At 45.4% G+C, this 15862-nt stretch overlaps 1 protein-coding gene across 5 annotated transcripts in view; it reads right to left on the bottom strand.

The window, feature by feature from the left end:
- Positions 1–8525, bottom strand: part of BBX (BBX high mobility group box domain containing) — a 134213-nt gene extending 125688 nt beyond the window's left edge. For 2 of the 5 annotated variants that reach the window (XM_041463896.1, XM_041463899.1), the window contains exon 1: positions 8408–8507. The gene's annotated coding sequence lies outside the window, so the exon portion shown is untranslated. Of the gene's footprint in view, positions 1–5804; positions 5878–7376; positions 7507–8407 lie in introns of those variants that run through there. The other 3 variants (XM_041463894.1, XM_041463893.1, XM_041463898.1) reach the window with 3 other exon arrangements.
- Positions 8526–15862: the final 7337 nt, after the last annotated feature.

The following is a 15862-nucleotide window of genomic DNA, read 5'->3' as shown; positions in this document are numbered from 1 at the left end:
GCCACCAATCCTTTACCCAGCTCACCAGTGCACAGGACCAGGCTTAAGACTTCCTCACTTGAATCCTGCAACAGGTCAGCTCAGTTGTCACGAGCAGAACTGATGAGCAGGCCTTAAATTCATGTGCCTAACCCTACCACGGGGACCTTAGGGTTTCAGAAGCACAGGACAAAGCCCCTCGCAGGAGTGAAGGTGGTAAAAATCTTCCTGTTGCTACACCTGCGTAAGAGGAGAGTAATCCCACAGCCAGGAAGCAGTTAGGGGTGTTCCACAATATCTCAAAGCAGACAATTTGCTACACACATAATGCCTTTCAGAAAGAAAACATCATAAACTCTCAAACAAAACACCACACAGCCAGAGGGAAGATACCTTCCCACTTTCCCTCAGAAAGAGAAGGTGTAGACAGGACTTGATAAGCTTCTTGTCAAGAGAGCTTCCACTTGCATTAAGTTCCATAGATCCCATGTTGTGCAAGTCCACTGAATTATTTTTATCTTTGCTGAATGAGGCTCTGTGACATTAAGGGTCAATAAAATGCTGCTTCTTACTTTCAGCATTTGCTACATTTTATAAAATGTCTTATTTAGAGACACCCACGTGAAAGATTTCTGACAATAAAAATTCCATGCTTCCTAAGCAACTGATTTTCTTAGTGTAGCCTCATAAAATCCTGTTAACTTTCCTTCCCCTCGCTAAAAATTGAAATGATGTTGTACTAGGTTTCTTTGTACTCAGATATGCCTGAAGCTAGTTTATTTTCACATGCTGAATTGTCCACACTCATAAGGACTTGCTATTACATTATGCATTTGTATGCGAAAAAGGAAAAAGCACGAACACTGGAAAGTGTCAAAACCATGTTTTTCCTCTTTGTTGATTCATTTCTTAGGTAATTAAATTTATAAATATTAGAAATAATAAAATGCTGCTACCATTGTGAGAATATTACAGATAGGTCTACACCCAGGCAATAAGTAAAGAGTGCTTTACTCCTCAAATACACCTCCAATTTTTACATCAAATTTTTATTCTGAGTAACAAAACACCGCTAAACAGCAAATCTGAAAATCTTACATGTTTACCATCTCTAGAAATAAAAGTTCAGTAAGCAAGTGACCCTATCACAATACTGACAGAGTGCCAAAGTAGTTGCTTCTGTCAATTCCATGTTTTATAAGAAAATCAGTTGTCATTTTGCATAATTTTGTTAAATTATGAATATGAAAAAATAATTTAATTGTGAAGAACTATTTCACATTAATCACATTTTAAAAACACCACTGTGAAGAATAATTTTCTTCCTTGCATTAACTTCACCAAGTTAGTATTAAATAAATAGGGGTAATAAATACTGCAATAAACAGCAGTTGAAATACCATGTTTACTGGCAAAAGCTCTTAAGTAAGCTCTCCTCCTACTTTTACACTGTGTTGTCAATAAACATAATCAAATTGTAAGTCAGTAACTTCACAATACTCTGAAGGTGGGATTTTTTTTTTTTAAACAGCATTATGAATGAAAGCGGAGTATTGGCAGAAGATGTCCAAGTGGCACAGAATTCAGTGAGTCTACTCACATCTCAAGACAAGCACTTACCAGGAAAGCTTCAGAGCAAGGGAAAGGACACAAAACTAAGGCGTCAGATGCAGATTTTATTCCATTCCCTGCTACTGCTAACCTGCTAAGTGACTGCAGGAAAGCCTACACTCCTTCACAGCTTTTCATCTCAGATGCCTAAAACTGGGAAAAAATGATTGTTACTGATCTTGAGGTGTGTGATTACAGTATGGCTTGTGTACTTCACCAAACAGGACAGAAGTACATAAATAAGGCAAGGCCTAAAACCGCCAATTATTAATAATATCACTATTATTGAGAAAATAGTATGTGCTTTTTTCTTTTTCAAGCAATGCAAAACAGCAGCTCATCAAGCCATTTTTAAATTCGAAGTAATCCTTAGGCTGGTTCAGGTATTACCCCTTCCAAAACTATCAAGAAGGGTGGAGCTGTAGGAGTCTTTTGTGAAATTCCCATGTCCACCAGGACCACACTCACCCCATTACTCTCAGACAGAAACACTGTATCATTCCTGATCTTAAAAAAAAAAAAGCAAAAACAAAATAATAAAAAGGAAGTAAGTCCTAATAATCTTTTGACATGAAACTGAACAAAAAGGCTTCTGGCAATAATACCCCAGGAAAGGGAGAAACATGCCAGAAGGAAAAGAAATAATACTATACAAGTTAGAAGGATGACTTTAACCTATTTCTTTCTCAAGAATATTTTGAAATACATATGATAATAAGTTCAATCCAGCTTTACAGACCCCTAAATAATAATGAAAACATAAATTATTAAGTTTACAGTAAGGTACAACAGTACCTGTATTGCTTTGAAAAACTTAAATCACTCATGAAAACTGCCCTAATATACGGGCGCCATATGATTTAATGATGCAGGGAAGTACTGTCACTCTCCATTCAGAAGTGACCAAGGGACATATGGCTATGCTTCTACAAGTAAAGACCTTGGAAGCCATCAGCAGGCCAAAGGTGTGCTGCTGATTCCACTGGTGGCCACAGCAGGCCATCATCATGACAGGGCACAGGAAGTCCAGCTTGGGTCCAAAATTTGGAAAGAAGCTTCTGGTTTTGACTACATCACTTACCAGAGCTCACAAAGACAGCCTGCAACACACTCAAAATTTAAAATGAGAGTTTCACTTCAGTTCCAATTTTAATTTATAGTACCTTCCTCCACCAAGGAACCGCCTTCGGATAAAGAGGGGGATCTGAACACTACACAAGCCATGTACTGTTGAAAGGGAAGCAGTGTCTCACCTCCCAGGCATCCAAATTTCACTGCAGATTTATTTACAAACTTCACATCACAGCAGAGCCTTGCACACCACAGGTCTCATCAACCTTACCTGCACCTCTTCCACCACCACATGTGGTGGAAGAGCACCTTGTCCCAGCTCACTCAGTCAAGTTCTCCTCTCTTCACACCACTCCTTCCCCAGCTCTGTGCCAGAAGACTGCCCTGCCTAATGCCGTGTTCATGAGCTCCAGAGACACTGTGCATCCTCAGCCCCCAGACCATGAGTGGCAGCACCCTGGAAGAACTTTAAGCTCTTAATGCAGGCAGTTGTACCAGTGAATTTAACAAGACTTGTCATCTGCTTCAAGATCTCCACATGCTTACAGGATCACCAATTACAGAACCACTAATTTATGAACAAAGTGTATTAAGAGCATTCCAGATGAACAGGAACAACATTAGTTATAAAATAATGGCATGATTACCTCTGATATTTTATGTGGAAAACTGACATTTAATATCTTTAATTATTCACACAACAGCTACGAAAGAGAAAGGTTTTCTTCCTTGAAGGGGAAAAATAAACATGGACAAATTCCTCTCACCATCACTCCTACACTCCTTTCCTAAATAAACCTCCTGCAGAAGCCAATGGAAGTTTTGCAGGCAATGAGCTTACAGCAAGCAGCCCCCAAAAAACTCCAAAGGGTCAATAGCAAGCTTCTTAAATACTCTGAGTTGACCTCCACACAGAAACCAGCTATGTTTCTGCTAAATTACATGCCTACCTGACATGGTTTACCAGCTTGCTGTGCCAAGAGGGACAGTAGTGTGCAACAAACTTCTGAGAGCTTGGGCCAATTTCTGAAACATCCACGAGGCCCCTATCAAAGCAGCTCATCACCTTCTATCTTGTGACACACCAGCCCTGCACTGGCACTCGCCAAGCAAACCAGAACTCCTGTACGTCAAGACTGAATGACTAAAATCCAGTCATGCACAGTTACTTTAGTGAGAACTGTATAATAAAAGAAATCTTCCCTTTTAGCAAAATAAAAGCTCCCTAAAGTAAACTGAGATTTCTAGTAATGGACAAACCTAACAACATCTCTATTCTCACCTTAACTAGGTGCATTATTTTCACTGCCTTTTTTTTAAGCTAGAAGGAAATGTATTTCTTCTCTTCCTCTAAAGCTCCTATTACGCTTTTTTCGTAAAAATGATACCCTATCCTTTTCTTTGTTCAAGCCAGTTCAACATCAGGTGAGACATACATTTAGCACAATGCACAAAATCATGGTCCACTCCTCTCCAAGTGTGGGTAGATTATGATCACCACTTCACTGCCAGATCAACATTCCATGCATCCAAAAGACTTCATAACAAAACTAAAACCAGACAATAACTTAAGACCTGAGTCAAGGTCTCTGAGCTATTCTTGTTCAGTATCCTTTACTATTACTCGAAATAAAGAAAATGTCCTTAGCACTTAACAGCACTCTCATGTGACTCTTAACTGAAAACACAAAAAATTAAGTTCAGAAATCAGTACATTTGTATTCAGCCCTGATCAACATTTTGAAGCCTATCTGCCAGTTTTGAATGTTCACATGCATTTTTCCTTGGAAAAAATTGTTGCAATAATTACTCTTCAGAGAACAGTGTCAGTAATACTATAAAACTAAAAGCAATATTCTCCTATGCAACTAGTCTGTCCCAAAAAATTCAGTAATTGAATTTGGTGTTTATACTCTGAGACCTGCACATACTAACCACACCGCATACAAAATCCAAAGGTGTAAATCTGCAGGAACTGGAGAACAGCAGAATTCTCCCTTCAAACCAACTGCCCACAGTGGTTACCCCAGCCTTAACACTAGCTTTGTGGTTATAATATCATACCAGAACAGCTGCTCCCAACAGCCCCCTTCAAGTCAGCATGTTTGGGACCATCACTTACCCTATGTCTGCTATACGCTGCCTGCAAAAGGTCAGGAGTATGTTATTAATCATTTGCATTTATGAGTACTAAGCTTACCCCAAATACATGTCTTGTCTTGTTTTTAATTACGTGCAAAATAGTACCAAGAAGATATGCTACCTCCCACTTCCATTTTGGACCAAACTCAGGTCAGTGACACCACGGGCAATTGTATGAGAAGTGCTCCAAATGCCACTCATTTTATGTCATCTTCAAATGTGACCCCAAAAATTTAGAACCTCTTCCTTAAACTATGACTTCCACTTCAGCTTAAAAGGTGTCAAACCCTTCAGAAGTTATCATAACTTTTCCCAGCATGCAGATTAAAAAAAAAATTGCTGTGTACCTGAAAACTTAGGAATACCAGTAAGTTAGTCACTAAGATACCTATTTCAAATTGACTGGCATCTGCATTCATCAATGCCAAAAGTAAAAACAGTAATACAGAATAAGCATGGGATGGAATTCTAATTAGCTCTCAGTTTATGTGTTAAAACTGAATGAACTCCTGTTGCATCAGCATTACAGTTCTGCTAAACTTGTCACTGATTCTTGACCTTCAGAGTTTTCTAATTACCTATTCAGTTTACATTCTCATACTTTTCTACCACTGAATTTTAAAAGGACTTTACATGCTCATTACATTTTCGACCTGTATGCTGCACTTTGCATATTCTAATGTTACTTCGGTCCAAAACTTTCACCCTAAGTCAATCAGCTGGTTGTCTTCACAAAGTTTAAGGGAAAAAAAACACCACTAAAAAAAAATAAGCAAAGAGAGCTCTGAATATGCACAGCCTTTTAATTTCCAGGTTACTTGGAGGAACTCTACATACAAACTTTGTATTCTAGCAGTAGCTATTAGCACCCAAAGAAGACATGTTTTCTGAGGTGCTAAAACCAGAACAAGCATCTTCCTCATAAAAAGTGGCAGCACGAAGACCTCTATCTATCAACAACAACCAAGTTCTTTTTTCATGTGTACAGTTCACATACTTACCCAGAAAGGCAAATGGAAATTACAGACAGACGAAGATGAAGCTGTCTCAAAACCTTTGTCATGTGATAATGACCTATAAAGTATCAAATAAAGGCACATCATCAGCATACCATGATTTTACAATATTGCAACTCACCACATTGCCAACAAGAAGAGAGATCCCAAAACTTGAAACTTGCTTCCTCCTCACCCCCATCCCAGTTAAGCTGTCATTAAAACAAGATGACAGTCACAGGAAACCGTAAGGAGCGAACAAAAGATGCACCGTGTCTTCAGAGGGCATTAGGAGTGGGCAAATGGAGCAAATCATCTGAGTGTGCATCAGCAGGGTGGGTTGTTCTTCCTCTGTCTCTCTCTCTCTCTCATACGGATGCATGTTTATGAGCGCGCACAGACACACATACATACACACAGAGATGCATCACGTAATTATTTACACACATACACAGTAGTACTTGCATGTATTATCAAAATAGAAGACAGAAAGTTGATCACCACCTGCAAGGAGGCATACATAACAATAACCCCCGGGAACTTACACAAGTGAGCGATCAATCGCCGCGCGTGGATAAGCCAAACAACGCAAAAATTAACAACAAGAATAAGCCGCCAGACCGCAGGTACGAGATCCACTCCGGGAAAGAGACAGACAGAGGGAGCGACGGACGAAGGCAGCAAGGCTGGAGCACCGTTTCAGGTAATGCCCGCTGCCCCCCGGCAGAACCCAGCCGGAGCCGCCCGGAGCGCTGCGGCCGCCCAGCCGCCCCTCCGCCACCGCAGCCCGCGGGGAGCGACCCCCGGCCGCCGCGGGGGGAGCGGCGCTCGCAGCCGCCGCCCGCCCTCCGCCCACCCTCGCCCGTGCAAAGTGTAGGGCCACCGGAATCCGGGCTCCGGGGTGGGGTGGAAAGAAAAGGTATTAAATATGGAGTAAGACCGCCGTGACCCAGGGTTTTCCCGTCTCCCCTCCTCGCCCCCCGCCCCCGGTCACCATCAAGTTTGCATCCTAGTTACAAAATGTCGATCTTGAAGGCTGACAAGACACAGGGAGAGGGGGAGAAAACGAGAGAGAGGGAGAGAGTGAGTGAGAGAGAGACGAGAGAGTCCATCTTGCTTTGAGGGGGGAGGAGAGGAGCAATAATGCAGCGCATAAATCTCACCCTCCCGGGGGAAAAGTCTGCACAACACCTTTGGGGGCGGACGAGCGCGCAGGGAAGGGGCGGCGGCGCGGGGGGCTCCCTGGTCCTCCCAGCTGCCCTCCCCGGCGGGCTCCGGCGAGGCAGGCTGGCAGCAAACACCTCCCTGCTGCTCCCCTCCTCCTCCCCGCGGGCCCGGGCGATGATCCCGCTGCTGCCGCCGCCGCTGCCACCGGGGAGGAGGTGCCGCCGCCGGGAGAGCCCACATGGAGACCGGCACCCCGTCCGTGCCCCGGCGGCCAAGCCGGGCCCCTCCGCCGCCCCGCCGGGCTGCGGGACTTGGACGTGTCACGAGCAGGACGGGCAATGGTTTCGGCGCCCCAGGCCCGAGTGACCACCGCCGGCCTGGCGGCGCCCCGGCCTCCCCGCACACACTCACCTCCGCAGAAAACTTTTAACCGCGGGCCTCCCCCGGAAAAAGTGGCGAATCCGCCCCGCACACGGTTAAAGCCCCGCGGCCCCCCGGCTCGGCTGGCGGCGAGCGGGGGAGACCCGGGCACGGTCCTTCCCCGCCCCCCGCCCCCCCGCTGCCCACCGGGGCCGCCGCCGCCCCGGGTGCATCGCCGATGACTACCGGAAAACGCACAGCCCAACTCTCCGGCCGAGCCCGGCCGCCGCTGTTGTTGTCGGGGTCGGCGCCGGGGTTTTTCCTCCCGCTCCCCGTGCGGCCGCTGGATCGGCTGCTTCCCCCTCTTCGGTTTTATATCCCCCCCGCCCTTTCTCCCGGCGGCGCGGAGCCCCCCAGGCCGGCGGCAGCCGATACCGATCCGCGCACTCTCCCCCGCGCCTCGCCGCCCCGCGGGATGAAGTTTCGTTTCTGTCTGCCGCGATTTCCCTGTCAAGTCCCCCCGGAGGCACGCACCGAGCGGCGGCCGGTGGCCATCCCTCCTCCTCCTCGCCCTCCTTCCCCTTCCTCTCTCCGCCGCTGTTCTTGCCTCTCTCTGTGGCGGCGAGAGGTGCCTGGTTTCAAACGCAGTCTGGCACTGGCTGGCCTACCCCCGCCGCCTCTCGGGCTCGGCTCGCTGGTGTTTTAAATGCCCTGCGCTGTACCGCGATCCACTTGGCCCCCTCCCCGTCATATACCTCCGGTCACCCCTACCCTGCCGGCCGGGCGGAGGGCTGGCGGCACCAACCCACCCGTCCTCCGCTGCCCAAACTTTCAAAACGAAGGCAGGGCTGGCAAGAGGGAGGAAAAGTGGTTGGGAGCCGCAGCAGCAGCCGCGCCGGGCAGGGGAAGCTCCGCGCCTCCCTCCCGTCCGCCAGCGCCGCAGGAGGGGCGCGGGGGGCTGCTCCACCGCTGGGGCGCGGAGCGTAAGGCGTGGGGCGAGGGCACCCCTCTCCCTATCTCTTCCTCCCTGCCGCTGCCCATCTCCGCCCGCCCGGTGCGGGTCTGCGGGCGGGGGCACTCACCTCGGCGGGGTACGCACCGCGCCGCTGGGCCGGACGCGGCTCGCAGCGCAGCCCCTCCACCTCGGCGCCCGCGGAACGCGGCTCCACACAGAGCCATGCAACCCGGGGAGCGCCACAACACTCCCCGCGATATAAGACGCCCCGCCATTGGCCGGCGCGCTGAGCGACGGGCCCGCCGGCCACTCAGCGTTGCCGTTACACCCGCGGCCCGCGAGGGAGCCGCCGGCGCACACACTCCCCGCACACACTCACACAAAGATCGTCGCGCTGCCCCTCGCAGGGTTCGCGGAGCCCTCGGCGGCGGTGCCGGAGCGGGGCAGGGAGCGGGGGCCGCCCAGGGCAGCGCGGAGCCGTGCCGGCCACAGCGCCGGCAGCCACTGTCCATTGGCCGCTCGGGCAGCGCCGCGAGAGTAAACTACGTCTGCCCTGGGCAGCGCCGTGAGGTAGCGGGGTGCGGGCTCGGCCCGGCCCGCCGCACCCCGAGCAGCCTTCCGATAACTTACTCGGCCGAGTTGGGCGAGTTTCATTCAGAGGCCATGGCATGGCGAGCCAGAAGTTGCGGGAGGCAGCAGCGCATCCTCGCAGCCCCTGCTGGGGCAGTAAACACGGGCAGCCGCGGCCCGCGGGCGGACGGGCCGGGCCGGCGCTGCCCCCTGACCCGCGAGGGGCATTCAGGCAGCGGGGCCGCGCGGGGATACGCCGGAGCTCCGGGCGGTGCCCCCTGCCGTAGGAATCCTCGCCCAGGCGTGGCGGTGAGGCCCTCACCGGGCCAGCATCGACAGCACGGCCGCCTTCACATCGGCTTCCCATAGAGACCGCTCTGTTGGCAGAACTAGCCGAGTATAACGCTGGGGTTCCGCGCCACGCTCCGTGTCCTGCCCGGTCCTCTGCCCTGCACCTCGCGGGCCGTACCAAACACATGGATGTGAAATTCATTGGAGAATTTCTGTGGCTGACGGGCTGATATGCACAAAGCGACAGTGTGAGGCCAGCAGCTTTTGTGTGGCTGCATGGCGATTGTGCTGATGGGTGTTGGAAGTGTAGTCTAACTTTTTGGGGGAAGCTCCCTACCACTACAGGAATCAAACACAGTGTGTAAGCATACTGCGTACTCTGCCCCTGTGTATTAATGTTCGTGAGAGCTTGAATATATGCAACATGAGACCCTCATGGTTTTTATGCAGAAGACACGTGGCATTTATTCTTAGTTAGGAATAACTAATTTTTTGTGCGGCTCTGTCTCTAGACGGGATGCTGACTTCCAGTCAAAAGTTGTCATATTAAAAAAAAATTCTAATAAGAAAATAATAGTTAAGTTTGTTTAATAATAAATTAAGAAATAATAGCTTATGTAATAATAAATTAAGAAATAATAGTTATAATAACAATGGAAATGTAGCATTTTTTCTTTCCAGTAGGAGAGCAATGTTTGTGTTTCATTATGGCTTTACACATCCAAGGATGTTGCAGAGTTTATTCCATATGTTCTCAGTCCTGAGCTTTTTTCCAATGTAATATGGTTAATTTCAGCATCTTTCCATGGCTTGTCTACTCTTCTGTCATTCCCCCAACCCCTTTTCTCAGTATGGCAGAATTATGTTAAATAACCGTGAAATAATATTTCTTATGTCTGAATAATGCAGTGCAGTAAAGTACAAGCTCATATTAAAAAACTAAATTGTATCCATGTTTCTGAGAAAGCATTTTAAAATTAGCATGCACATTTTTTCTTAAGATGTGACAAAAGTATTGTAAATGCCCCACCCTCTTGTTTGTTGTAAGCAGGGGTGGGTTTGTCAGTGCCTGTTAAAAGAACAGCATAAACATATTATTGTAATTAATGCATTATACTTCAGTATTTCTTTTCATTGGCAAGAAGGCAGAGCTGACCATCTATCCACTGGAAGTCAGGTGCACGTCAGGTGTCAGAGGCTGGGACACTGGCAAGTGAAGGCACACACATTTCATTAGTAACATATAAAAAGGTTGGCCTAATTTTTCGGCAGAGCTTCCTCCTATCATTTCTAGATTGTGAAGTGCTTTGCAGTAGTGGGTAAGCAGCATCTTTTCAGTATGCATAAACAGTTGCTGGTAAGAGTAAGAGGCCTAATCCAGACAGTTAAAACTTCCATGGTATATTTTCTTACATGTCAGTATTAGTACTATTAGTGCCTTGTGTCCTGGATTCTTTTACCCATATTAATAACACCACACCATGGAGCCTGTCATACCTCTTCATTGCTAAAGTCCTATCAAAGCAGGTAATTACTGAGCAATATAAGTGATGTAGGCACTTGACAGTATACATGAACCTCATTTTAAAGGTTGTTTTATTTTGTTGTTAACAGTTCTCTCTATTACACTTAATACCTTTGCTGGCCCTTTCAGAAAAGAGGCCAAGATAAGGGCACCTTGCATGTAATGTAGTTTTTTACAGCTGTACAAAATGGATATACAGTGCTCCTAAGTAGAACAATTGTGTTTTGTGTCTGCTTCATGCAGTTACAAATGGCTTGTGAGTTAGTTGCAAGGCTGGCCACCTATTAGGTCCTTAGAAGCACAAGGATTTTTTCACCCTCTCAGAGAGATGAGTAAGCTGAGGTATGCTAGTATGTTCAGAAAACAGAATGTTTGCATTTCCACTGCCTTTGATTTATTCTGTCCATAGTGAAAGAGAGAACTGTATTTTCTTGGGTTGTCAATACAGGACCTTTTGCAAGCACTTGACGTCATGAAGGGGAGAGGATAGTAAATATTTCTGGGTTTCCATTTTTCTGTATATGATTTCAAGCAAATTAATCTCTTTTTATGCCCACTTGGAGATATTTCTGGCTTTCATCAGCCACTGTTATCAAGAGTTTTGAGGTGTTAGCAAGTGTCTGTGAGGAATTTTTCAAGGGACAGCAAGACAGGAAGTGCTGAATTTTTTTAAGTTGCTTGCTCGTTAGTATTTTAGAACTCCACACAAGTTGCATGTCTAAATTTTTCTGCAAAAACTTTTGTCATCAGATGGGACCTTTCTGTCACTTGTGTGTAACTGGCATTCTTTTTTGAGAGTGATGCCCTGACCCTACCTTGTGGCAGGCTCACACGGGCTGCTGTGCACAGCCAGCCTGCACTAAAGTCGGTGCAGTTCAGCTCAGATAAAGCATTTGCTCTGTTGCATGCTCAGTGGGATTTGGGGCTTTCAAGTTGCACGTCCATGGAATTTGTGTGAGTTCATCTGGGTTTGCCTGCTTTACACTCAACTGGCGGCAGAGAATCTCCCTCCCAACTGCATGTCCCCTCCTAATTAATCCATGGCACAACATAAAAGATGTGTCTGTGGTCTGTCAAGAGAGAAAAATATTTCCATTCACTTTGTTCTTATTTAAGAATAACAGGAAAAAATAGTAGCATTGATGTAAATAATAGTAATTTATACTATATATATATATATTTATATATTTTTAACTCCCCTCTTTTGGGGCCTGCCATGGAGCTCAGTAGTGTTGGGGAGGGGACTGAGTTGGATCCTTAATTACCATCTTCTTTTCTCCTGCCCAGGACAGAATCCACCTGCTGCCTGTGGAACTGACCTGTCCACTGGTAGCTCCTCTGGGCTGGGGTAGACGTGTGTTCCGTGGCCATTGTAAATTTATTCATATAATAAAAAGGAAGCTCGGACTAGCCAGCTGCAGCCTGAGCCTGCAGGCCCTGGATCCCTTTGAGCTGCTACCATGGCTGACTACAAGTGACGGTTGTCATGTGAGCAGGGAAGGAAGGCCATAAGGCAACTCTGGGAGCATATGCTTTATCTGCGTTAAGCTTTGCACACAGCCCGGAGAGAAGCATGGGGAAGAAAGGGTGAGGCAGATGCAGCCTTATGGAGCATGTCCCACCTCTGTTGCTTTTTTCCTGTGGCCTATGCCCACCCATAGTCCATGGAATAACGTGGCATCCTCCAGGTTAAAAAACACTGGAGCAGGACAATGCATTAGTGGGCCTATTTTCCTCCCCAATGCACTTGTATAACATGGTAACATTAATAGCAATTTATGTGGAAGCAGCGAAGGGAGGAGGCATTTCAGCTGAACTAAAGCTGCAGAATATTCACTGCAGAGTAGGAACAGAGCCACAGGATCAGTGCAGTACAGCCATTCTTCAAGAAGCACACTTCTAGGAAGTTATTGTTCCCACCTCAGCTCCACTTTCAGTTTCTTGAGAACTCAACAGAAGTTTGTAGAAGTCAAAGAAAGGGCCAGCTTGTTCTGTTGCTTTCTCTGTAGGAGGACAGTTATACTCTATTTCTTTGTTCCTATTCCTTACTCCTGTTCTTTCACAACATTAAAATAATCAGGATATTTTCTTCATGATTTTGAGATTCTGCTTCTGAGTGTTGTTTTTCTATAAGAGTGCATCTAGTTATCTAATTCCTACTATCTCCTATCAAGTGGTTTGTTTGGGTTTTTTTTAATGCCTCTTTTTACTAGAGGAGTATTAGTAACCTCAACCCTTTAACAGAACCAGACATTAAGAGCATTAGATCCTACAAGCAGCCTCTGGCCTAAGCTGCTACCACTTTCATTTGACAAATTAGACACAAGAGTAGGAAGGGGAACAGATAGGTGAAATGACCTGCCAGGAGACTCACAGTTTGGAAGCAGCAAAGTCAAAAATCAAATCCGAGCTTCTAAATTCCAGTGCATTGTTGCATCCATTTCTTTCTCTGCTGCTCTGAGGTTTCTTTCATAGTGCCTCCCTTTTTCAGAAAAATATAACTACACCTTGAGGAACTATTTACGATTTTTTCCTGTTTCAGAAGGAATGAATAATAGGTTGGCCAGAACATCCACATCCATTTGAGTCTATCATCTCTGTAAAAAACTCCATCTGATCCTGGAAGACATTTAGGTATATGTTAAACAAATTTATATTAACTAACTAGTGTACATGAAGTATACAATGTTGAGAATAGTGAAGCAATTGTCTGCTAATCTCTAAACTCAGTAGATTTTCCTTTTCTTTATACAAGTGTACTGCAGTACACAAAATATGTAAATCAGGTCAGACTGCTTGCCTGATGTTGTGTAGCCTTTTGAGTTAGTCTAGTGCAAGCAAATCAGTTTCCGTAGCCAATGACACACGAAAGCAGTGAGTCTGTCATTCACACCCAGTAACTTGGGATTCCTTCACTCACTGACAAAGTCCCTGTTAAAAGCAGGGCCAAAGCATAGCAACTTTCCCTCAACGCCACACTTCCAATTTTTACAATTCTGCTTTAATTCTCATGTAAACTGCAATAATATTTAACTGCTTTGAGCATAAAATATAATTGTAAGTCATATTTCAAGTTTAGATTGTTTGCCCCTTATTACATTTTAGTGCTATCAAGTAGATTTCTTCCTCTTCCACCCAAGGGTCTCTTTCCTATTTCTGTTTCTGGTATGATTCAAACTTTTTTTTTCCTTTCTTATTATTCCTTTTCTATAAATGTTCATGGTGCTTTAAAAAAACGACAGCTCTGTTCTAGTGTCTTTCTTCAACCTCTGAGTACCACCAGAGACTTCAACGCTACCTCACAAATATGTATTTACTTCTGTCTAGAAGAATGAGGACAATCAAGGAGCAAAAAGTTCTCAGCCTGGTAGCGCCACTGCTTAGCTGAAGAGGATGTTGTTGAGTCTGTGCTTGACAAGTGGCAAGTGCCTCCAGTGACTCAAGTGAAAGAGCAGCACCCATTAGGTCTGAGCATGAATCCTTGCACCTTGGTGAGCTTCCCAGATGCCTGTCTCACAGCCCCACTGCCATGCCTGGAGTTATGCTCATTCTGAGACCACAGCATGCTTGTTTGGCCACACAGTATTGCTACCACTTGTAAAGTAAACAAAGCAAATGACCATTTGACCCTGAATAACAAGAGCATGCATTAGTCATTGTACTACTCAAAGACATGGTATTTGACTCTTGTTATATCTAGGGAAATACAGAGCACTGCAGATGTAGCACTAGGGATCTTGCTCATCTCTGCGAGAGAGGGGCTTGAAAGAGGCAGAGATCAGAATTTTATTCCTTCAGGTGGTGGCTATGTGACACAGTGAAGACAGTGGACACTGTGAAGAAGTCCTGGCTCAGCTCCTGTCACAGAGAAAAAAGCACCCAATCCAGTGGAACACAAAGACAGGGAACCACATCTAGCGCTTCCTTTTAGAAGCATTGCTTTTGGAATTAAAATTTTCAGCTTTAAAGAAAGATGTAGGGTGGGGAGCAAAACTGGATGGATCTTGAGGCCTTCTAGAGAAAAGGAAGGAATAAAAATTCATGTCTTGGTCTAGTGACACCTACTATAAATATTCTTACAGGATCAAGGCTGTGCACTGCTTCAGTGCATCCAGGTGAGAGGTCTTGTGAGAGGAAATTAAATCAGAACATTGCATTCTTTCTGTCCCACTAGGTTCAAACGGAGAAGAAGGTGAAACTTTAGAAGGGCACTTTCTCCTGTTCCAACATGAGAATCGCTGGCAGACCAGCCTGTAAGAACTAAGTCTTTTGGAAATATATGGTGTGCCTTCCTGTGTGCCTTCTTAATGGGGCTTTTCCCTGAAGTCAGCAGGTTCTCGTGGCTTTCCCCAGTGCCAAGTGCTGCAGCAAGGATAGAAAAGCAGGCAAATTCCATGCTGTCTGTCTGCCAGCCCTACTTGGTTTAGCCCTCAAACACCTGTGGTGGGTGTGCATTTCTCCTGTTCTGATTGTCTGCAGGTCTAGCTTAAGTGCTTGTTTGTGTTGAAATCTCTGTATCATTAAGAAGTTAAATCCTTCACTGGTTGTAATGCTGTGTCTCCTTATAATTTTGTAATGGTAAGTGGTGGAGCTGATCCATATTTTAAGTTTTAACTCCATCAGCAAAAAATCAGTTTGATAGTACTAGGCCATTTCTTTTCAAATTATGAGTTTTGTAAATTGCTTGTTTTGGGGGTTGCATTTATTTCTGTGAAGGGAAGGGGAGGTAGAAGTACCTATATCTGCATGCAAAAGTTTAAATTTTCAAATGCTTTCAGAATTAAACATTTTCATGTTTCAAATTTTTAAAAAAATCCTTTAAAATGCTCCAACCCAAAACATAGCATTTTCCTGGCCTTCAATGTCAATTTTCAACAGAAAAATTTTGAAAAATAATCAGTCCAGGTTAACACAAGTGATCTGTTGTCTCTTTTTTTTTTTTTTTTTTTTTTTTCTTTTCTTTTTTTTTTTTTAACTCCCAGCAGTTTGAAAAATCAGTGGTTTTTGTAGCCATGTCTGCATTTTTTTCAAATTGAAAATTTGAAAATTTGCCTAGTGGAAGGCATGCAGAGATCTATGGTGAGATTTATGGTCTGTGAAGAAAAGGGTGTTCATAAAGAAACCTTAAATCTGTGACTCTATTGTAAAGTCCCACTGAGAAGAACTCAAGTCATGCATGCTCAGCAGTGCTTAGAT

The sequence above is a fragment of the Pyrgilauda ruficollis genome, unplaced genomic scaffold (genome assembly GCF_017590135.1).
Source record: "Pyrgilauda ruficollis isolate IOZ18807 unplaced genomic scaffold, ASM1759013v1 scaffold17, whole genome shotgun sequence".
In the NCBI taxonomy this organism is placed as follows: Eukaryota; Metazoa; Chordata; class Aves; order Passeriformes; family Passeridae; genus Pyrgilauda; species Pyrgilauda ruficollis.
This window is presented reverse-complemented; position numbering and strand designations above follow the sequence as displayed.